At 41.3% G+C, this 24,009-nt stretch overlaps 1 protein-coding gene across 3 annotated transcripts in view; it reads right to left on the minus strand.

Moving 5' to 3' along the window:
* Positions 1–24,009, minus strand: part of NECAB2 (N-terminal EF-hand calcium binding protein 2) — a 381,291-nt gene that overhangs the window by 84,179 nt on the left and 273,103 nt on the right. The window lies entirely within an intron of this gene.

Here is a 24,009-nt window from a genome sequence, read left to right on the forward strand (position 1 = left end):
AGCCCCCTTTACATCTGTGGATATGTCAACGCATAAAAAAATACTACTTCCTGCACTTTAGGCAACACAGTTCACACAAATGTGAAGCCAGCCTTAAAGTTACGGTATGTTTCTGCTTGCTACTGCAATTCCTGAGAAGATTTCCCACTCCAAGGAATTTATCTCCTTTGTAAAGGATTGCCTTACTGATTTGGTTGGTAATTGATGGGGAAATTTCATATTTCCTAATTAATAATGGCTCATAATATCTAAGAATGCATTTAAAATCTGGTTAAGAAGCCATACACGGACATATATAACAATGGTTACCTTAGCTGACTTCATACTATTATAGAAAATCACAGGAATGTGCTATCTTCCTTAGAAGGTAATGTTGCTTACGACTGGTCAAATGTTACTCACTAGTTCTGTATATACTACAGCCAAAACTTGGAATAGTGAGTCTTGTATCAGAGTTGAATTATGCATGCGTCTGGTTTGATCATCTGTGCCACGCCACAAAAACGGGGGACTCCTGGACGAAAAAGGCATCTATAGCTAAGAATTCTTGTTACATGTCCTAATATTATTAGTACATTTGTTATTTCTATCTGTCATTGCTTAATCTCCCTGGCGATAAGATTATTTCTGATTTTAGGTGCTGAAAGCGGTACAATTATTTTGCATGGAAATTTGGCGTTTTATATTGTAGGCCTGCAATTCCTAGGAATAACTCTCTTAAATCTGTTCAAACCAGAGTCTAGTAGACATCCCGGTTATGATAAAGTATATAATATAATAAATAACTATAAATAATGATAACAAATAATAAAAATTATTCAATAATATAATCAAATCCAAAAACACTGAAAATTGCTCATTTGTAGAATTGTCGCTGTCATTAGATTTAGTGTTTGATGACGGATCTCCCCACAAATCGCTATCGCTCTATTCTGCAAGTGATTCTAATTTATTATCGCTGTTTTGACATAAAGGGACACTTTTTGGTTGCTATGGACAATCACCAAATTCCAGGCAGAAAAAAACAGTATTTATAATATACAAGTGCATGCAGGGCACTGGACAGACCACTAGGGACAAAGGGATGTGTATTTTTTTTATACAGTACAGTACACAGAATCAGTAATATTACAGTACTGTATGTGTATTGTGTGTTTTTACTTTTTTGAATTTGGCGCCGATCTCCGCTCCCGTGCGTCGTAACGTCGCAGGGAACGGAGCTCGGCGGCACTCGGGCACCGTGTGAATCGAGTGGAGGACGGCTCGCACACACAGCGTGGAGGACATCGCTGGATCCAGGGGACAAGGTAAGTAAGTCTCCCTGTATCCTGCGATGCGATCCCGAGTCTGGCTCGGGGGTTACCGCTCGTGGTACTGAAATTCCACCCCGAGCCAGACTCGGCATTACCGCCAGGGAGGTTAATTAAATGTTAAACATGCACATCTCGAATAAATAAAAAATTGCGTAAACTATCACATAACCGTGATAAAACAGTAATATACATATGGAAGCCTTTTATTTTTTAAAGATTAATGTACTACATGGAAACTAAGTTATATACTTTTAGAAATTTAAATTGTAATAGTGTGCTAGGAGCCATTTGCTTAGGCCTATACTCACTTCACAGCTCAAGTTAAGTCTAGGCCTATGTCCCTCACAACTGGTTTCTTAATGGAACCAATGGGCTACCTTGCTGACCAACAGTAAGAGGAAAGGCCTGCCTGAACTGAAACAGTTCATGAAATTGGTATTTATATAACATAGCACCCTGGACTTGGGGGCCTCAGGATAATAAGACGTTTCTGCAATAAACCACTGGTGCATGCTCTTTAACTTTAATACCGGTAGCCATTAAAGAAGAATGTAAGTAAAGCTTGGAATGCAACATGGTCCGTTTTAAGTCTTTTTTTTCTCTCTTGGTTGATGCTTTACTTTCAGAAAATGTTTTAATAAGAGTTCATCATTAGCATCTATCCGCTGGAAGTTTCAGATCTGAAATGTGAGGACAACTTTTGATTTGAAGAAATAGCAGGTAATGTTCTAAGGTGAGTTTTCAAATGTGCTACGATGAACTCTGTAAATGAGAGTAACTAAAGGACACAGTACACACTATTGTAAAATGACAAATAAGACATCAATCATTCTCCTGCAGGCACAAACTGGAAGGTGATGGCTAATGAGGGAGCACATTTCTTTCTGCTTAGTCTGGAGTTCTCTGGTGAATTTTATTAGATCCATCTATACTAAAAGTAATCTTTCTATGGGTGTGCTAAACTAAACAAAAAATTGATGGATAATTGACATTTCAGCAAAATGAAAAACAGTACAGAACATTTCAGCATCTCTGAATCAATATCTTTGAGGGAGGCACGGTTGCTTTTTTTTTTTGGGGGGGGGGGGGGAGCGCAAAAATCCTACCTTCTAATATCTAAGCAGTGATAAGATTTGCACCATGACTCCTTGGGTTACACATACACATATTAGGAAAAAAGAACACCAGCCTTTAGATCTGGGTTCACCAACACATACTGTTGAGTGCTTTTCAGTTTTGAAACAAAGACAAAGTAAAAATATGTACCAATGATTTCTTGTCCCCTGTGGGGTCTATCACCAGACTCATCTTTTCCAGCCTGGGTGTGATGCTCTTAATCACTTCCCACCCGCTACATAGCAATATGAGGGCCACAAAGTGGTTTCATTATCCTGACTGGATGTCATATGACGTCCAGCAGGTTAAGCCGCTCAGGCAGGCATCGCAGCGTTCGGTGGTGTGGTGTCTCAGTCTGACACACCGCATCTCTGATCTTGGTAAAGAGCCTATGACGTAGGCTCTTTACCATGTGATTAGCTGTGTCCAATCACAGCTAGTAACATCGTAAATAGGAAGTGCAGTTTATCGCCTTTTCCTCTATTCGCGCTGACAAGGCGCGCGTAGAGGACTGTCAATCAGCTGCTATCCTGACAGGGGGGTCTGCGCTGATAATCAACGCATTGATTATCATTATGAGCCAACAGGAATGCCCACCCGTGTCCACCAGGGATGCCCACCTGTGTCCACCAGGGATGCCCACCCATGTCCACCAGGGATACCCACCCATGACCACCAAGGATGCCCACCCATGACCACCAGAGGTGCAAATCAGTGCCCATAAGAGATGCCAATCAGTAATGTCTGCCAGTGCCTCCTCATCAGTGCTGCCTATCAGTGCCGCCTATCAGTGCCACCTATAAGTACCCATCAGTGTGGCCTTTCAGTGCCCATCAGTGCCACCTATGAGTGCCCAAGAGTGCTGCATATCAGTGTCCATTAGTGATGCATATTAGTGCCTCTTCATCAGTGCCCATCAGTGCCCAAGAGTGCAGCCTCATAAGTGCCCATCAGTGAAGGAGAAAACAGAAATAAATAAAAACTTATTTTTTTCCAAATTTTCGGTCTTTTTTTATTTGTTTAGAAAAATATAAAAAAACAAGCGGTGATCAAATACCACCAAAAGAAAGCTCTATTTGTGGGAACAAAATGATAAAAAAATTGTTTGGGTACAACGTTGCATGACTGCGAAATTGTCATTTAAAATGTGACAGCGCTGAAAGCTGAAAATTGGCCTGGGCAGGAAGGGGGGAAAGTGCCCTGAAGTAGTTAAGCAAGTGCCCTCTTCTGGGCGAAATGCTGTATTCATAAACATTGTACCTGTCATACGATTTGACACAACTCAAACAGCAATCACTGCATTATAGTTTAAAATAAATTTACCACTGACCATTTAAAATTAGAGATGACCGTCAAAATAATTTTACAGCCGTTAGGAAATGCATTCTCTGATCATGATTGTGAAATACAGACATCTGCACACATTACATAACATTTTCACTATAAAACATCTTTGCTACTGTTTGTAGAAAGACACTTTCATAAACAACTGATTGGCCTAAAATATTCCAGTTACATAAATAAATTATAAAAGAAGATTTATTTAATTGTGATCATTTTGATTTACTTTAACTACTTTAATACAGGGCATTTTCACCCCCTTCTTGCCCAGGCCAATTTTCAGTTTTCATTGCTGTAACATTTTGAATGACAATTGCGTACCCAAATAGAGCTTTCTTTTGGTGGTATTTGATCACCTCTGCGGTTTCTACTTTTTGTGCTATAAACAAAAGAAGTGCGACAAGTTTGAAAAAAACACAATATTTTTATTTTTTACTTTTTGCTATAATAAATATCCTCAATTTAAAAGAAAACAAAAACATTTTTTTTCCTCAGTTTAGGCCGATAAGTATTCTTCTACATATTTTTGGTAAAAAAAAATCGCAATAAGCGTATATTGATCAGTGTGCGCAAAAGTTATAGCTCCTACAAAATAGGGGATAGATTTATGGCATTTTTATTATTATTATTTTTTTTTACTATTAATGGCGGCGATCTGCGATTTTTATCGGGACTGTGACATTTGATTCAATATCGGGATTGGCGGACATTTTTGGACACTTTTGACACTATTTTGGTCACCACTGACAGTTATACAGCGATCAGTGCTATAAATATGCACTGATTACTGTATGCCACTGGCAGGGAAGGAGTTAACACTAGGGGGCGATCAAGGGGTTAAATGTGTTACCTAGGGAGTGATTCTAACTGTAGGGGGAGAGGACTGACTAGGGGAGGAGACCGATCGGTGTTCATACTTAGTATGAACACACAATTGGTCTCCTCTCCCCTGACAGGACGTGGATCTGTATTTACAGATCCACGGTCCTGCTCTGTAGCGAGCGATCAGTCCTGCTCTGTAACAAGCGATCGCGAGTGCCTGGCGGACATCGAGGGCGCCGAGCATCGGCTCCTTAGTGACGTGGGCCCCCTATTCTGCCAGGAAGCCGAGGATGTCATATGATGCCCGCCCAGGATGGGAGATCCCATCTGCGGATGTCATATGACAATATGCGGGTGGGGAAGTGGATAACTTTACTTACTCCTTAGAAAATGTAGTCTGTGTTCGTCCAGGTTAACATGTTGTGTTTGGTACAAAGCATGGTGAAGTAATTTAAAAATTAATTAAAGGCATTTTTATTATATAGCACATTCAAGAAACCCAAAAGATATAAACTTTGCCTACTAAATGTAATTTAATGTTGTAAATTTTTTTTTACGAAAGTAGATAAAGGAAGCCATTCATTATAGTTAACCAGGGGTTATTCAAGGGTAAATAAAAATGATCTTTTCATGTAGTAAGTTTCTGCAAATATAATGAATTTCATGCAATGCACTTCCACTTGATTTTTAAAGTGTAACTCCACTTTTGTTGAGACAAAAACATTCCCCTCTGGGTCATCTATGTACATTGCAAGGACTATAACAACCTGTGTTGCAGATTCCTACCTTTTGTTATTCTGAAGTAATCCATGTGTGTTTTTCTGTGCCTCTGTACCAAGTGGGTCTAATGGGAGTGGTTTCATAATTAACTGTCAGGTGTGTAGCTGCAGGGCACTAATGGGGAAATCTGCTGGGCCTGCATCCCTGTAAACATGGTCCAATTAAATGTATCTCTCAAAAAATGACATTTTTGTTGCAGGGGGAAAATTGGTGAGCCAATCACACAAGCAGGAAATTATGTTTCTGGGGAGTGGTCAGTACACATTCTGAAAGGTCATTTTTAATAACATTCGATTAGAATATGATTAGTGGCGCAATTATATGTGCTATATTGTTTTTTCTTTTTGTTTGCTTACCAATGAGAGCTGTCAAATACTCGGGACAGTGAGACACGCTAGGTGTACCCTTAGTGCTGGGAGTAACTTTGATACTGGGAGTACCTTTTAGTACCTGAGAGTACCTTTGGTGCTGGGAGTGACTTTAGTGCCTGTGAGTACCTTTAGTACTGGGAGTACCTTTAGAATCTGGGAGGGACTTTAGTATCTGGGAGTAACTTTGGTACCTCGGAACACCCTTATTCCCCAATAATACCTTTAGTACCTGGGAACACCCTTATTCCCCAATAATACCTTTAGTACCTGGGAGTAACTGGGTAACATGGTGCCAATATTCGAAAAAGGGCAAAGATCTATTTTTGGAAACTATAGGCCTGTCAGCCTAATGTCGGTAGTTTGTAAAGGATTTGAAGGGATAAGGGACCATATTCAAGAATTTGCTGATGCAAACAGTATCATTAGCCGTAATCAGCATGGGTTTACGAAAGGTCGCTCTTGCCAAACCAACCTATTAACATTCTACGAGCAAGTGAGCTGCCATTCACATAATGGAAGGCCAGTGAAAGTGGTGTATCTGGATTTTGCAAGAGCATCTGATACAGTCCCCCACAAACACTTAACCTACAAGCTGAGGTCTGTAGATATGGACCATAAGGTTTGTTCTTGGATAGAAAGCTGGCTACGGGGTCATGTCCAAAGGGTGATGATAAATAACGTGTACTCAGAATGGTCTAGAGTGGTTAGTGGGGTACCCCAAGGCTCTGTCCTGGGATCAATTCTGTTTAATTTATTTATAAATGATAAAGAGGGTGGGATAAATAGCTCAATCTCAGTGTTTGCTGACGACACACAAATTTGCAGGGCAACAACAACACAGCAGGATATAGAAACTTTACAAGAGGACCTGAATAAATGAATGGAGTGGGCTACTGCATGGCAAATTAAGTTTAACATTGAAAAATGTAAAGTAATGCACTGGGGGGGGGGGGGATATAAACGCAAGTTACTCATTAGGGGGAGAACCCCTAGGACTTCCAGGATGGAGAAGGATTTTGGGGCCCTAGTTGAAGACAGACTGAGCAATAGCATGCAGTGTCAAGCTGCGGCTACCGAAGCCAGCAGAATATTAGCATGCATTAAAAAGGAAATTTATTCCAGACATAAAACGATTATTCTACCACCTTATAAAACTCTGGTTCAGCTGCATCTGGAGTATTCTGTCCAGTTCTGGTCACCAATCCTCAGAAAGGATGTGCTGGAGAGAGTCCAGAGAAGGGCAACTAAATTAATATGGGGACTGAAGGAACTCAATTATGAGGAATGATTACAGACACTAAATTTATTCTCCCCGGGAAGAGGAGACGCTTGAGAGGAGATATGATTGCAATTTACAAATATCTCAACAGTGATCCCAGCTTAAGTATGAAACTTTTTAGTCCCAGGGATTGTAACGGTGCCACACGAGACTGGAAGAAAAGTGGTTTAACCTTAAGCTGCGTAGAGGGTTTTTCACTGTCGGGGCGGTAAGGCTTTGGAACTCTCTTCCACAATCGGTGGTGCCAGTACAAAGTATGGATAGTTTAAAAAAAAAAAACTTGGATGGGCATCTTAGCAAAAACAATATACAGGGATATGGGAAATGATTTTTCTACACAAACACACCTATGGACTGTTGTCTTTATTCAACCTTACCAACTAGGTAGCTATGCACAGCCATTTACTGTGGCCCTCCAGGAGCAGAACAGTAATAGGACATTTATGCTAGGCATATAAAAAGCCTATAAATCTTTGTGTGCATGAACCCTAAAGAGTAATACAATTATGTATTTTTAGCTGTTCGGGCAAAGAAAGAGTTATCTCAATAAGTGAGAGAAAAAAGATGGCATACTGTTTCCAATTTATAATTAAGAAGTAAAAATTGCTGTGCTCATTATCTGGATAAAACAAACCTTTCTCCTCACTAATCATCTCTGTAAAACAAACACCCAGCTGAACTCTGCTCGGCACAGTCTGCTTGCCGATAGCTGCCAAAATGAGATTCTTTTGTTCCTTTTATTCCAAATGACAATTTACTACAGGGACAGAGTAATTATGCGGACTGTATTCTGTTAATACAGAGCAGGCAAATGGAAGATTCCCATTTTCTAAGTATTAGGAAATATAATAAAGAGTTTTACCAAATTTTGAGATCTGAATATGAATTTTTTAAGCAAAAAAAAGCACCATCTGAGCGCACAAAGTTAATTTCAATACCAGACACATCTGTGCCTTCCCCTTCGTTTCTCCATTTAGCTGCTGTCAGCAAAAAAAGATATTGCCCCAAATGTAAGCTCCAAAATTGAAGTTAGAGCTAAGGACTTTCTCCCTGCTTGCCCATGTGACAGTTTGGGATGGCAGAGATGCCAAGCACCAGCACATGGGAGGAAGTGTAGGGAGTCACACACTCCATTACAAGCGAACCAATGAAAAGCAAGGCGCTAGCACATATGTGATAATTGCACAAAAGTTAAAAAACTATTCAACTATAATTGAGAGTCCAAAGGTGAACAAAAACTTTATTTATAAGAATTATTAATAAATATTGCACAGTTCAAAAAATGTTCCTAAATTTTGCTGAAGAAAGCTCCAATCACGTGCCCCTGGTCTTAAAGGTGCCTCAGATACTCCTCACATAAGTGCTCCACCACAAAGTGTACAAAATGGACTCTTGCCAACAGCATCTATAAGATGCGCTAGAGCTGCACGATTAATCGTTAAAGAATCAGATTGCGATTCTTCCTCCCCTCGCGATCTTAACAAATAATTCTCCAGATTCTATGTAACAAGTGTAAAAAATGTGGGAGGTACGTGCTGATGTCACCACGCCGTCGAGGAGGATGGGAGAGTAGTTTGTTTGGCGGCCAACTTAGATTATCGGGGGTGTTTTGTAAGTGCAATCCTCTTTTTTACAATAAATTGGGTTTTGATAGTATTACACTATGGTTTCCTATACCTTTTTTCTGGGTTGATTTCCATCGAACGTACGGGAGATACGGAGTCTGTCATTGTTGGAAATCTGAAGCAATTATTATTGGGCTTGCGTATACATCTGGCTGAGGATTTATATCGCTGTGGGGATATCTGCATCTGTGGGTTGGTCATTCGGTAAGGAGACCCTCCATGTGGTCTTGGTGCACTTAGATCTGTTACAATTTACGTATCACTGGGTGTTTTTATTCTCTACATTTACACTTAATTCGCAATGTGAGTGCATTTTTGTAGACTTTTTTATTTTTATTTTTTTATTTAACAATATCACACTATGGCGCATTGTATTTTTTTCTGGGTTAACATGCTTGTGGAGCCATACTGATCCAAGAATTTGGGCTTGCCTGGACTTTATTAGTGTTCCATCCTCCTGCATTTCAAGGCCCAGGTTGGGTTAAAGCCATCTGCTTGTTTGGCTTACAAATTCGGTAAGCATGAACCCCATAAGGTGGTGGTGCACTTCGTTGTGATTATTCACTGGTAGCTTCTTCTTGGAAGTGTTCTTGGAATAATATACATCACTGTGGACTTTTATCTTGCACATCGCACTTTGTTTGTTTTATTTAAATATACCTGTATTCATTTTATTTAGGTTTATATTTGTACAGCTCATTTACTCAGTTTTATACGATCACTATTTTGGTATAACACATATAGGTTTAATTAGTATTTTCTAGCGCAGCTTCTCATCTATATAAGTGTAAAAAATCCAGGCAACCCACCAAGTTTATGACAACATCGCTTAAACGGAGATAAAGAGATACATTGTATCTCAATCCTTTTAGATCAAAGGAATGAATTTCGGTCTGTAAATGAGGGAAGTTTAACCACTTAAAGACTAAACCTTTTTCTGACATTTGTTGCTTACAAGTTAAATCAGTATTTTTTGCTAGAAAATTACTTGGAACCCCAAACATTATATCTATATTTTTAGCAGAGACCCTAGAGAATAAAATGATGGTTGTTGTAATATTTTATGTATTTGGGCAGCGGTCTTTCAAACGCAATTTTTTTGGGGAAAAAACACAATTTAATGAATGATTAAAAAACAAAACAGTAAAGTTAGGCCAATTTTTTTGTATAGTGTGAAAGATGATGTTACGCCGCGGGAATCGTGATCTTTATTCTAAGAAAAAAAATTGTGATTCTCATTTTGGCCAGAATCATGCAGATCTAATATGCGCCTTTGGTGTCATAGGGTACCACCCTTTTTGCACGTTATTTTAACAATGTCCCACCTTAAGAATGGTATATGGGAAACCACCACCAGCTGATCTCTTCAAACATCAATAACCGAGGCCCAGGGAGAAATAATATTCCAGGATAGTGTGATATCATTTTATTAAAAATCAAAACAAGGATTAAAAATATAAATTTACCACTCACTTTTCAAGGTGCTATAGTCAGCACCAACACAACCAGCCTGTTTGATTGTCCTGCACACAGCTCGGTCTAAGCCAGCATGCGTTCCGAATGGCAGAATGTTCAAACCAGATCAAAAACTGGAAATTACGTCACGTATGGTGGACGTGCGGCCTCAATGCATTTTGCTTGTCAGCATCGTCAGGGAGCTCGCCGATGAGGGGCAGCTTCACATTTTTCATCATTTTTTTTGTTAGCGCCAGGGCTTACCGTATATACTCGAGTATAAGCCGAGATTTTCAGCCTCTTTTTTGAGGCTGAAAGTGCCCCCCTCGGCTTATACTCGAGTCATCGCTGTCTGCCCGCTCGATCAGTGTGTCGAGCAGACAGACAGCGGCCATTCTATAATTCAAAAGCCGCGCCTCCGGCTCCGCCTTCGCCTGTGATAGGCGGAACACTGAATTTCCCAGCAGCCTGTGTTCCGCCTATCACGGACATCGTATCATCCTCGTACTACGGACGAGGATGATACGATGTCCGTGATAGGCGGAACACAGGCTGCTGGGAAATTCAGTGTTCCGCCTATCACAGGCGAAGGCAGAGGCGCGGCTTTTGAATTTTACAATGGCCGCCGAGGCGCCGACGAAGAGGGCATGGGACGGAGGCAAGGCAAGGCACGGCACGGGACGGGACGGGACGGAGGCAAGGCAAGGCACGACACGGGACGGAGGCAAGGCACGGCACGGGACGGAGGCAAGGAGGCAAGGCACGGGACGGAGGCTCGGGACAAAGGCTCGGGACACAGGTAGGCTGGACACACACACACACACACACACACACACACACACACACACACACACACGGATGGATGGATGGAGACACACACACACACAGGGATGGATGGATACACACACACACAGGGATGGATGGATGGATGGAGACACACACACACAGGGATGGATGGATGGAGACACACACACACAGGGATGGATGGATGGATGGATGGAGACACACACACACAGGGATGGATGGATGGATGGACACACACACACACAGGGATGGATGGACGGACACACAGGGATGGACGGACACACAGGGATGGACGGACACACAGGGATGGACGGACACACACACAGGGATGGACAGGCATGTCTCACCCTCGGCTTATACACGAGTCAATAAGTTTGCCAGTTTTTTTGGGGGTAAATTGGGGGCCTCGGCTTATATTCGGGTCGGCCTATACTCGAGTATATACGGTACTAATATTTCTCACATGCTCCTTTATAAACAAAGAACTGGGGAACTGGGTACTTTTCTTCACTTCCAGTGGATGAGCAGAAGAGCAAAGGGATGGTGAGTATGTACATCTAGAGGAGCCACCATTCAATTGAACCTATTATTTTGCCCTGCTTGGGAAGGTTAACTTTAAAGCAGACCAATAAGATATAAACGCACATAAAATGGAGCTAGGAAACTATAAGATAAGTTAAATCATTGTCCCCTTCTGTGCTTAGGCACTGGACACAAGCCTGTAGCAAGATGATCTAGCAATTCCCAGGCAGCAGAAGAGCACTTAACACAAAGCTCACATGACTCTACAACAGAGGTTCCCATGATTACTGGAGCATGTTTTCCTATAATATACTTTCTAAAATATATTGTAACTATGTTTTTATATTTATGTATAGGCTATTTAAATAAACAAGCCCTCAAACTGACCATACTGCCCCCTAAAAATGTACTGTAATGCCGCGTACACACGATTGGAAATTCGGCCAGCAAAAGACCGATGAGAGCTTTTGGTCGGAAAATGCGACCTTTTGCATGCTCCATCGGACTTTTGCTGACCGAATTCCCACCAGCAAAAGATTGAGAGCAGGTTCTCAATTTTTTGGTCGGAAAAAGTTTAGATCGGAAATTCCGATCATCTGTAGCAATTTCCGACGCACAAAATTCCTATGCATGCTTGGAAGTATTAAACTTAATTTTTTCGGCTCGTCGTAGTTTTGTATGTCACCACGTTCTTGACGGTCGACAGTTCATCGAACTTTTGTGTGACCGTGTGTATGCAAGCCAAGCTTGAGCGGAATTCCGTCGGAAACAAACCATGATTTTTCCGATGGAAAATCCGCTTGTGTGTACGCGGCATAATACTTACCTGTGCATTTAGTCATGTGATTTCAGGTAGGGGGAGGATCAGAGTTCAGACAGAGCTGCTAATTGGCTGGGCTTGCCTCAACGTTGTTCCACAAGTCCTATCAGCTGAGCTGATGTAACCAATAGCGAGGCATCATGTGATTAGTCAAAAAGAGATGTTCAGAGCACCATTAAACATCCCAACCTTATGTGAAAGGATATGGATATGGATCCAATTATAAACCTATCAAGGCCCCTATGACCATCTTGCAGCTCTCAGTGAAAAACCATCTGGAATATCCCACCATTTATCTAAAAGCAAACTAATAAGGTAGAAAGTTCTACCGTAGTCTAAGCTACCATTGCAGATTTGACTCTGGAGTGTGAGGAACTCCACCTCCTCTTGTCCGCTGGACGCTGCACTTAACATGCTGTGTTATGCCGCGTACACACGACTGGACTTTTTGACAGCAAAGGTCAGACGGAACGGAATTCGATCTTGTGGACTTTAGAAATAGAACATGTTTTAAATTTTTCCACCGGAACTCCGCCGGACCGAGAAATCCGTTCGTGTGTTTGCTCGTCCGACGGACAAAAATCGACGCTAGGGCAGCTATTGGCTACAGGCTATGAACTTCCTTATTCTAGTCCGGTCGTACGTCATCACGTTCGAATCCGTCGGACTTTGGTGTGATTGTGTGTGGCCAAGTCCGTACATTCGGAAAGTCAGTCGGAACTCCGCCGAAAGTCCATCGGAAAGGCCGTTGGACCTAGTCCCTCGAAAAGTCCGGTCGTGCGTACGCGGCATAAGGCTTCATGTACACTACAGCTCCTAAACTTGAGATTAGAAGCGTTTGGTGTATTTTTTCCAAAGCTCCTAAACTCAACTCCATAAAAGTCTGTGTGTGGGAGCTGCTATGGTTAGGGGAGCTTCAACTTGCCTCAATCTCTCTCTCCTTCATGTGGAAGAATCACATTCAGGATAGGAACGTTTTGACCCGCGTCTGGAGGTCAAATTAGGATGTGTGTTCATGAAGCCTTAGTAAATCTGCTCTTTGGACACTTTACAGTTACAACCTCACTGTCCACAGCTGGGAGTCTTTCCTTTATTGGATACGGGAAGCAATCTTGGACCACAGATAAACAATTTTATATTCTCTTATGAGTGTATTTTCATTGCTTCCTTGCCTTAAATTAAAGTTATTACTACACAATTAATGCGCTCTCTGCCTTATTGTTTTGCTTTTAGATCACATGATTAGTCACCTTGGAGGCCATTACAAGACTGCTGAGGATTTCAGAGCAGCAGAGGAATTTTAGGGTCAGACTGCAAATTAGAAAACACATGGATTTTTTTTCTAGCAAATTGACTTATTTTTTCGGTATTTGCAGTGTAGGCTTTTTAATATCTGCCATGACATAAACTTTATAAAAAATGAAAAAAAATTCAGTGTGGGGTGGGATTCCTTTTTTTCAGCAGAGCACAGCCAGTGCTTCCACCCTTGGCCTAGATGAGTATGATTCCATAATTGCCCCTGCCACCACTCAAAGCTCTACATTAAAAATCCCAAGAGGCTTTGGGGAGAGTAAGCCGGGCCACTGGATGATGTCACTGGCAAGATGGCGGTGTGGGGGCAGTGTTTTTTTTGTTAAGTTTGCTGAATTTGCTGGGCAGTTGATTATATTATTTCATCTCACACTAGCAGACCAGGTAAGAATGTGAAAACATTCAAATTAAAAAATATGTTACCTCAGCATTTCATATTTCTGATATGTGTCTGCTGTACCATGTACTTGTGTTAAAATGTATGCTCTTCTCTTTGTTTTGCTTCCTTTGTGTGAAATTCCTGGTGTTCCTGCCAGTCCCTCTGATTTCCTATTTCAAACTGATCACGCTAGTCATGAGATCACATCTATCTCAGGTCAGTTTTCTGGCTGTTCTGGGAGAACAACCTGCCTCTCCTCCAATGATCAGACTTATGCAGACACCCCCCCCCCCCCCCATCTGCACAACCATTCACTGGGAAGATCAGTTTACTGCTGCTTCTCCTCCCCCAGCTCTCTGAGCCCCTTATGCAGCTGAGAACAGAGATTATGCAATCACTTTATAAAAAATAAAAGATATTTACAGTGCATTCATAAAGTATTTAGACCCCTTCACAGTTTTCAATTTTGTTAGGTTGCAGCCTGATATTACAGTTGATTAAATTAATTTTTTTCTCATTAATCTACACTCAGTACCCCATAATGACATCTTGAAAATAGAATTTTAGAAATGCCTGTGAATTTAATTAAAAAGGAAAAACTGAAATATGACATTGGCATACGTATTCAGACCCTTTGCAACAACAGTTAAAATTGAGCTCAGGTGCCTCCTATTTCTCTTGATCATTGCTGAGATGTTTATACACTTTGATTGGCATCCACCTGTGGCAAATAAAATTGATTGGACATGATTTCCAAAGGCACACACCTCTCTATAAAAGGCCTCACAGCTGACAATGCATATTGCATCAGAGCAAAAGACATTATGTAAAAAGGAACTGCCTGCAGAGCTCAGAGAACAGATTCTTTGTTTCCAAGAGCACAGTGGCCTCCCTAATTCTCAAATGAAAGAAGATGGCACAACCAGGACTCTTCCAAGTGCTGGTAGCCTGGCTAAACTGAACCAAGCAGTCGGAGGAGAAGGGCCTTAGTAAGAGAGGCGGCCATGTCACTCTGACTGAGCTCCAGAGATCCTGTGTGGAGATAGGACAAAGTTTCAGAATGACAACCATCACTTCAGCCTTCCACCGATCTGAACTTTATGGCAGAGTGGTTAAACAGAAGCCTCTCCTGTGTGCAAAACACATGAAAGCCCACTTGGAGTTTCCAAAAAAGCACCCGAAGGTATCTCAGACTATGAGGAACAAAATTCTCTGGTCTGATGAAAGCAAAATTGAACAGTTTGGCCTCAATTCAAATGCCGCGTACACACAACCGGACTTTTTGACAGCAAAGGTTCAATGGAACGAGTCTTTCCAAAAATCCAGCGGACTTTAGAAATAGAACATGTTTTACATTTTTCCACCGGACCGAGAAATCTGTTCGTGTTTATGCTAGTCCGACGGAAATGAAAAGCGCGACAACACTCACCAAACTTCTACTAACACAAAACTAGCAGAAGAAGCCCAAAGGGTGTCGCTAGAGAGCTGAAAAACAACATAGTACGTCACTACATTCGTATTTGTTGGCCAACAATTGTGTGTATGCAAGACAAGTTTGAGCCAACGCCCTTCAGACAAAAGTGCGCGGTTTTGTTGGCCAACAATCCGATTGTGTGTATGAGGTTTAAGACTAAAAAAGAAAGTGACTTTACCATCCCGGCTCTGCTGTCTGGCAGGCATATGAAGCATAAAAATGGCTAGACAAAATAACAAATCCATTGGGAGATAACACAGCTCACAAATGTGTTTAGGAACTATTTATGTAGCAATTATTTTGAAGTTCAGCTTCAGGATACATTCACACTGACCATTTAGGGTGCTGTGAGCGGCTAGGTGTGGACGCAGCTATTCTCGGCTGTCCATACAGCTGCAGGTAATCGCTGGTTCTGTGGAGCCGCGGATAACTTATAGTGAACGAGGCCAGTGGTTGCACTTACATGCTTACAGCAACAGGAATCTGAAGATTCCTGCCCCTGCAAATTGCATCGGCCTATATCGCCAGTGTGAATGTAGCCCCTAAAGCCTAACTCGGGAATGAGCAAAAGCCACCCTTTGAGAAAGAGATCCACTGTCCTCTGTGGATCAGCACTATATTCTAAAGGCCTGTACACAAGATACGAAAATCAGAAGTAAAATTTCATCCAACGAACGATCTGCCGATTTCCGGATCGTTTGTACGGTGCTTTCCACAGCCGATTCAGATTTTTCGTATGACAAAAGCTGTACGTACAGACTATAAAATTATTGTCGGATGTGAGCACAATGTCCGATTTTTGTTTAATTAGTACGGTTTTCATACGAAAAAGTCAAGAGCAAGACTACGCATGCTCAGAAACGAAAGAATACATGCAAAACTATTCAACACATTACGTCACTTCTGAAGTTGTATTCTGACGTACAAGAATTTCCGTATGGTGAGTAACCTCTTCACTTTCAACATGATACTAGCATGCAGCAAAAAAAACAGTCGTCCGAAAATCTGATCGTGTGTACGAGGCTTAAAGCTGGCCATACACCATACAATTTTTAATTTGTTTTAGATTTACCTTCAAGTATGTAGAACAAGGGCCTGCCTGATTGCATACACATTGAAAGTGTTTAGGTTTGACCACATATCATATGGTTTTAGTAAATCTAAAGGAAAGATGTACAAGAAAATTGTATAATTTATGGCCAGGCTTAGCCTGGTGGTTGATTTGAACTTCCTACAATCATATAGCTTCTCTGATGTGTACCCTTACATTACCAGAAAAATACATACAACTCTACTTTATATCATACTACAATGAATTTGCAGTCAACTGTCCATATATACACACATATACACTGATCAGCCATATGACCACCCACCTAATATTGAGTAGGTCACCTGTTTGCTGCCAAAACAGCCCTGACCCATCGAGGCATGGACACCACTAAAACTCTGAAGGTATGCTGTGGTATATGGCACCAAGCCATTAGGAGTCTTGAAGTCCTATATGTTGCGAGGTGGGGCCTCTACGGATCGGACTTGTTTTTCCAGCACATCCCACAGATGTTCAATTTGATTGAGATCTGGAGAATTTGTCAACACCAAGACAACACCTCAAACTCATTGCTGTGTTCCTCAAGCCATTCTTTAACCCTTTTTGAAGGGTGGCAGGGTGCATAATCTTGCTGAAAGAGGCCACTGCCATCAGGAAATCCTGTTTCCATGATGAGGTGTACTTGGTCAGCCACAATGTTTATGTGGGTGGTATGTATCCAGTAACATCCAAATGAATGGCAGGACCCAAAGTTTCCCAGCAGAACATCAGCCAAAGCATCACACTGCCTCCACCAGGTTGCCTTCTTCCCATACGGCATCCTGGTACCATCTCCTTTCCAGAGAAGCAACTCACATGCACCAGCCACCTTCTCGCATTGCTCTGTAGTCCAGTTCTGAGACATATGTGCCCACTGTAGGCACGTCTGATTGTGGACATGGGTCTGCATGGGCACCCTGTTCAGTCTGTGGCTACACACACCCACACACAAAACATGATGCCCATTTTTTCTGCTTTTAACACAACAACTTCAAGGACATGTTTACTAGCTGGCTAATATATCCCACTGACTTTCAGATGCCATTATAACTAGATAATCAATGTTATTCGCTGTCAGTGGTCATAGTTATGGCTGATTGGTGTATACTTTTTCACTTTTATTGCACTGCCTGGAAGCTCAGCTACAGATATAGTATTTTTAATAATATTTTTATCTCTGTAGCCTTTTAAATGATTTTGCGTGTCTTCATTGTATAGATACCTTGTGTATATCTTTCTTTAAAAAAATAATAAAAAGAGATTAAACGTAAAATGGAGTTTTTTCCCCTAAAGGGCTCCTACCTATGACCACCTATAGCTAAGCAAGAAAAGGATACAAAAAAGTTTTCAGGCCTTGAATTTGTAAAAATTTAAAGATTGACCAGGTTCCATAAAATGTTGATAACATTTATTACACAAAATGTATTCACAAATGAAACGCTATTTCCTCTAATGCAGCAAGAACATGAATAGATAATGACACACAATTATGGAGATATATGACTATGCCACTCTGCCAAGAAAATAAAGTATTAGCCACTTGCAAAATATATGCAGGCTGTGCCATATGTTATATAAATGTACATTCAATGAAGAAGATAAAAAACTATAGATTGCATTAGGAAGACGTGTAAAGGAAAAGAGTGTATTATTTATAAATGTGCAGAGACACATGAAACACAATAGGCTCGGTTCCAAGGTTTTTCATATGGCTAAGGGTCTTTTTTTTTTACATCCATGTGATATTTTTAAATCTCATTGGACGCAGTTAAAAATAACACTTTTTTGAAAATAAAGATCCTTATCCTTGTACTTTAGCTTTGTGAACTTAGCCTTTCTGTCCCACTCAAGTTGGGCTGAGTGCTGCTCAGCCATTCAGAGGAAGCTTTGTATTTTCTGAATTAATGCAAGACTTCCTCTGATTGGCTAAGGTGAAGATCATGACACCATTCGCCTGCTTCTAAACCTCAGCTAATCAGAGGAAGCTTTGTATTCATTCAGAAGGTAAACTTCCTGTGAATGACTGAACAGTCTCTGTCCCGCTGCCGAACACATTGCTGTATACTGTATGTAGCTGGCTACATACAGTTTGTACAGCATTCACAGTGGATGCATCTGTTAATGAAGGCAATAGTTTGTTTGAAGCAGCTTAGTCCAAACAAACTATTTTGACTGCTTAAGGTCCGGCCTATAGAAGTTTTACTTGTACAGGGCGGCACCTCTGCCCCGGATCACATATATACATGATTAGGCTCTTCTGCGTAGGGGGCGCACATGCGCAGCACCGGCGGCTCACTCCTGCTGTGATCACGTCCGCTGGCACCCACTGATCCTCGAGCAGAAAGGCAGAATGCCTATGTAAACAAGGCAGATTGATGTTCTGACAGGCGGGAAGCCATAGATCCTGTGTGAATGAATGAATGAATGAAATACTTGTATAGCGCACAATGCAAACTGAATCGCCTCTGTGTCAAAGCAGGGACTAGGATCCATTCCTTCCTCTCGTAAAAGCACCTTTCACATGTTAGAAAATCACTGGCTAGGCACACAGTTAACCCTCTGATCGCCCCTGATGTTAACCCCTTCCCAGCCAGTGTCATTTGTACAGTGTCACTAGTTCCCAAAAAGTGTCAAAAGTGTCAGTTAATGTCAGAACGTCTGCCGCTATATCGCAGTCCTGCTATAAGTCACTGATCGCCGCCATTACTAGAAAAAATTAAATAAAAATATCCCATAGCTTTTAGACTCTATAACTTTTGTGCAAACCAATCAATATATAGCTTATTGGGATTTTTTTTTACCAAAAATATGTAGCAGAATACATATTTGCCTAAATTTATGAAGAAATTTGACTTTCTAAATTTTTTTTATTGGATGGGTTTTATAGCTGAAAGGAAAAAATATAGTTTTTCTTCTTTTTTTTAATTGTCGGTTAATTTATTTTTAGTTTTTTGCACGAAATTATGCGCTATTTGTGGGGAAAAAAAGGACATACATTTTACTTGGGTACAGAGTCGCGTGACCCAATTGTCAGTTAAACTCTAACTAAAATCTAACTATTTGATAGGTGGCTTTAACATGGAAATCGGTCTTAATGCAGCCAAACAATAATTATTCATTAAAGTGGATCCTAGACCTCCCAAATTGTTTTATATTCCTCCAGATTATTCTATCATGTGGAAGCATGTACAATATATTTGCACATTATGACACATTTACCTTGAAAAATACCCCTCTTTAGTGCTTTGATGTCAACATTTCCCCTTTGTCATAGGCACTTCCATCTTCTCCTGAGGAGAAGATGGAAGTGCACAAGTGCACAAGGAGTTGTGGGAGACATACGGTCCTTGAATACAAGCCAGGAACAAGTCGGCCCAGTGGAGGGAGACTAACACCACCTGCGGAACATTAGTGGCTTGCCCGATTTTAGAACGGTTTTCTCATTGCTGGAAAGGTTTGGTGTCGGCCAATAGACACATTGAAATGTGAGTGCAATACGTTTTTTATTGATTTTTCCATTAAAGTCAAAACGATTTTACACTATATTGGTTCCATTTAATTTTGTATGAATATATGGACGTTGAGGAATTGCTAACGGGAGGAATGCATTGTGGATTGGTTATCCGTTGAATGAACCGAAGGCTTACTGATTGGGGACATCTGGTGAGTGGCCATTCTGCTTGGTGACGGTGGCACAGTTTTGGTTATTTTAGTTGACACAAGTGAACTTTTGATTAGAAGATGATCGGTGATTAAGACGGCACAGTTGGAACAATCAAATTAAAATATCGCACAATAAGGACGCTATATTTTTTGCAATTATAAATTAATGTCTTGTGTATATATTTTGGATAATATGGGGGCACAGTGATTATTTAGTGAATATAAGTATTATTAAGCATACTCTATTGAGAAGGGGGTAGTATAAATAGTGAGTGGGAGGCGCAATCCCCTAAAGATATATATATACATCATTCACTTACCCTGGTTTTTCTGGGGGGGGGGACTAAGACTGGGATTGCAGCGGACCCTCAAGCACAGCAAGGGGGAGGTTGAGCGCCGGTACAACTTGGTATTTTTAGATTCAAACTTTTAAAGGCCAAAAAAGGCTTGATCTTGTCCCCCTACCCTCAATGCCCCTCCATCCTTTTGCTGGGGGAGAGGAAAGACAGCATGTCACCAGAACAGAAAGTGTGGGCAAAACTAAAGGATTACTCTTATTAACGAAACAGCAGAGGGTTTTAAAGGTGGAATTCCCCAACAGTCATCTGCAGCTGATGGACAGAAGTGAGTCACACAAAGGGCTGCATGGAGCCAATGTAAACTGAAAATTCATGCAGTCTGTTCATTTTGACTCGGTTTCTTTTACAGCCGTGGAAGCAAATAAAATAGAGGGAATGCAACAGCGAGAGGCAGGTTATAGCAGTGCAGCACTTTGCCCGTTTGTTTCACTTTCCCCTGAACACAGGTGGAGGAGTCCGTTAGGTCCATCAAACATAAAGCCTTTATTTCTAGAACTTAAAATAGCAAACTAAAATCAAGAGTCCCTTTAAAGCTCTCAACCAATTACTTGCTTTCAGACAGATATAGCTGTTCTACCTTCACTCCAACAAAATGGGGTCAAACATACCTGGAATCTAGCCACTTGCTTAATTACAACAAGATTTTTTTATTTTTGTAAAATGTGAATCACAGGTGTGATAATTAGCCGCCTATTACCGGGATCGCTTTCTTTAGTACAATTAGGCCCCTTTCACACGATGCGGTTTAAAAAAAATAAAAAATAGCGCCTGTGTAGCGCCTGAAAAAAACGGCTCATTTTACTCCAGTGTGAAAGCCGGAGAGCTTTCACACTAGAGCAGTGCGCTGGCAGGACGGTGAAAAAAGTCCTGCTAGCCGCATCCTTGGAGCGGTGAAGGAGCGGTGTATTCACCACTCCTAAACCACTCCTACCCATTGAAATCAATGGAGCAGCACGGCTATACCGCCAGCTCTTTGCGGGCTGTTTTAACCCTTTTTTCGGTCGCTAGCGGGGGTTAAAACCGCCCCACTAGCGTCCGCATACCGCCACTAAAATGACGGTAAAGCGCCGCTAAAAATAGTGGCGCTTTACCGCCGATGCCCGCACCTTTCCAGTGTGAAAGGGGCCTTAAACAGTGTACAAGAGCATAAGGATGGCTTGCTAAAGAAATATGAAATGAAATCCTAAAAAATACTGAAAGATTATTTTATTCATACTTGAAATGAGCTATAATAAAAACACATTTTATAATGTTTGTACATGTGTTTATAAAGAGGAACTATATATAATATAGAGACAGAGAATCCATGAGATTCTGAAAGCTGGCAGGCAGAGGACCAAAAGCTGAGCAACCAGATGTCTTTGATCGCACAGTTCTCGGTCTTAGAGGTAGTGAGGGACTGTTGCAGCTGGAATCAGTCACCTAGACATCCAGGTGAGTATAATTTTTTTTGTGATTCCCATACTCCTCTTAAGTTATTTTGTGCTCCCAGTCTTAGTCTGTAGGGTTCAATATTGAGTTGGCACACCCTTTGCAGCTATAATAGATTAAACTCTTCAGGGAAGAAAGAAGTGTCAGATTTAGACTTTAAGTGGTTAAACTTCCTGCATTTACACTTGAAAGCTTGGCAGATTGCCCAGATTATTTGTTTACACAAGAAGTTCTATCCCTTTGATCTAAAGAAGTAAGTTAGTTACAATGTTTCAAGTTCTAAATTTGACAGATTGCCCGGGATGCGCTTTCTTTTGACAGCTGAGTGAGCAGATAATCTCTCCACTTGTTTATATGAAAGAATCGCCTACTAGCGGAAGAGATCGTGGGGGGGGGGGGGGGGGTGAATCAAGGTTGTGTTTTTTTAACGATTAATCGCTCAGCTCTACCAGAAACCCATGCCTCTCACTCTCATGGCTTGCTTATGTAATAGAATATCAGCTGTCAGATTTTGTGAACATCACCATGTATCTCCATAAAGCTGATGAATGGCCATTCACATATGAAAAAAGAAGAAAGATGCCTCCAAAGTTACAGTAACCAATCAAATGGACATTTATATAAAATGTAGAAAGCTACTCACACATTTAAAAGCAAACTGTGTGCATATCAAAGAAATTGCATCAGGTATCACCTAGTTTGGTGATAGAATGAAGAGTCTCACCACCTCCAGACACCAAGGACAACACTCCATGTCAGTTCCGATTCTGGTGCTGATGTCACCTCTGGTCACAGCGTAGCCATGCCCCAAGGGCCATCCCCCCAGGGAGCAAAACTAGCCAGATTGAGGGTTACCATGGCTTTCCGAGTGCAGAAATTGTTCATATTGGTATATGACCCTGCAATATCGGTAAAGTATCAGATTTGTCCACTTTACCAGTCCACTTTATGAGCCTGCACAGACTTTGGCATGAGTGGTCTGAAACTGCTCTTTAAGAGCTTTGCTTGTTAAATTATAGAGGCACATTAGTCATACATACACCAAGCGTGTGGATCTACTGGTGCTCATTGTGGAGTGACCTGCTTCGAAAAAGGACTATCTCCAAGCGAGTACCCCCTTGAAACAAAAAAACATCAACCTCTAGTAAGACCATTCCTTTATCTAAAAAAGATGGGCTCCTAAGGAAGGGGTGTGATACCCCTGGGTGCCAGATATATACACACAAAAAGAAGTCTCTCCATCATCTTAGGTGCTGGTGGTGCCAAGGACTGTGACATTGTGGCTGACAATTTCCCTATTATACACAAGCCTATGTAATGTATTCTGGGGAGGCACATGTCAATAACTGCCAAGCGTGTTCTGGCAGCACACCTAGGAACTATGTCTGGAAGGCAGACATGTCTTGTTACAATAAAACAGGGGTCTCAAAATTTTCTAAGCAAAGAGTCCGTTTACTGTCCTTCAGGGTTTGGGTGGGCCTCTATAGCACACGAAGAGAGGAAGCAGGCAGTGGCAGTGGGGGACCCCAGAAGAGGAGATAAGGGACCTCTCTGTGCAATATTCTTGCACAGAGCAGGTAAGTATAAACCTCTTTTATTTTATGAAAAATAATAGAAGCCTTTAGTATCGCTTTAACAAGTTGGCCTCAATGTCATTTTTTCCAGTTTACACATGTGCATTCCATGGATATGTAATACAGACTAGATGAGCTGTGTTTACAGTGCAATGAAAAATAGAATGTGACTGATGTTATCCCATGGGTGACCCTTACATGATTACAAGTGATACAAAACACTACAACACAAACTGAGCCAGTATAAAAGTGTTAGATGAGCACTGCACAAGAGATGGGCTTCTCTGCAGTCTGTTATCCTGGATCACTGCCCAGAAAAATCAATGCAAACACCTGCCGCAAGCACTGAAATGGAGCATTTATTATGCGGGAGCGTTACACAAAGGCAAAGAATTTGCCTCTAAATTCATAAGGGGTTTTCCTACATGTTATGAAAAATGTTTAAAGAGTAACTTCAGGCAACAAGTAAAATCTAACAGG

This window comes from Lithobates pipiens, unplaced genomic scaffold (genome assembly GCF_037356315.1).
Source record: "Lithobates pipiens isolate NorthernLeopardFrog02 unplaced genomic scaffold, aLitPip1_a1.2 Scaffold_10, whole genome shotgun sequence".
NCBI lineage: Eukaryota > Metazoa > Chordata > Amphibia > Anura > Ranidae > Lithobates > Lithobates pipiens.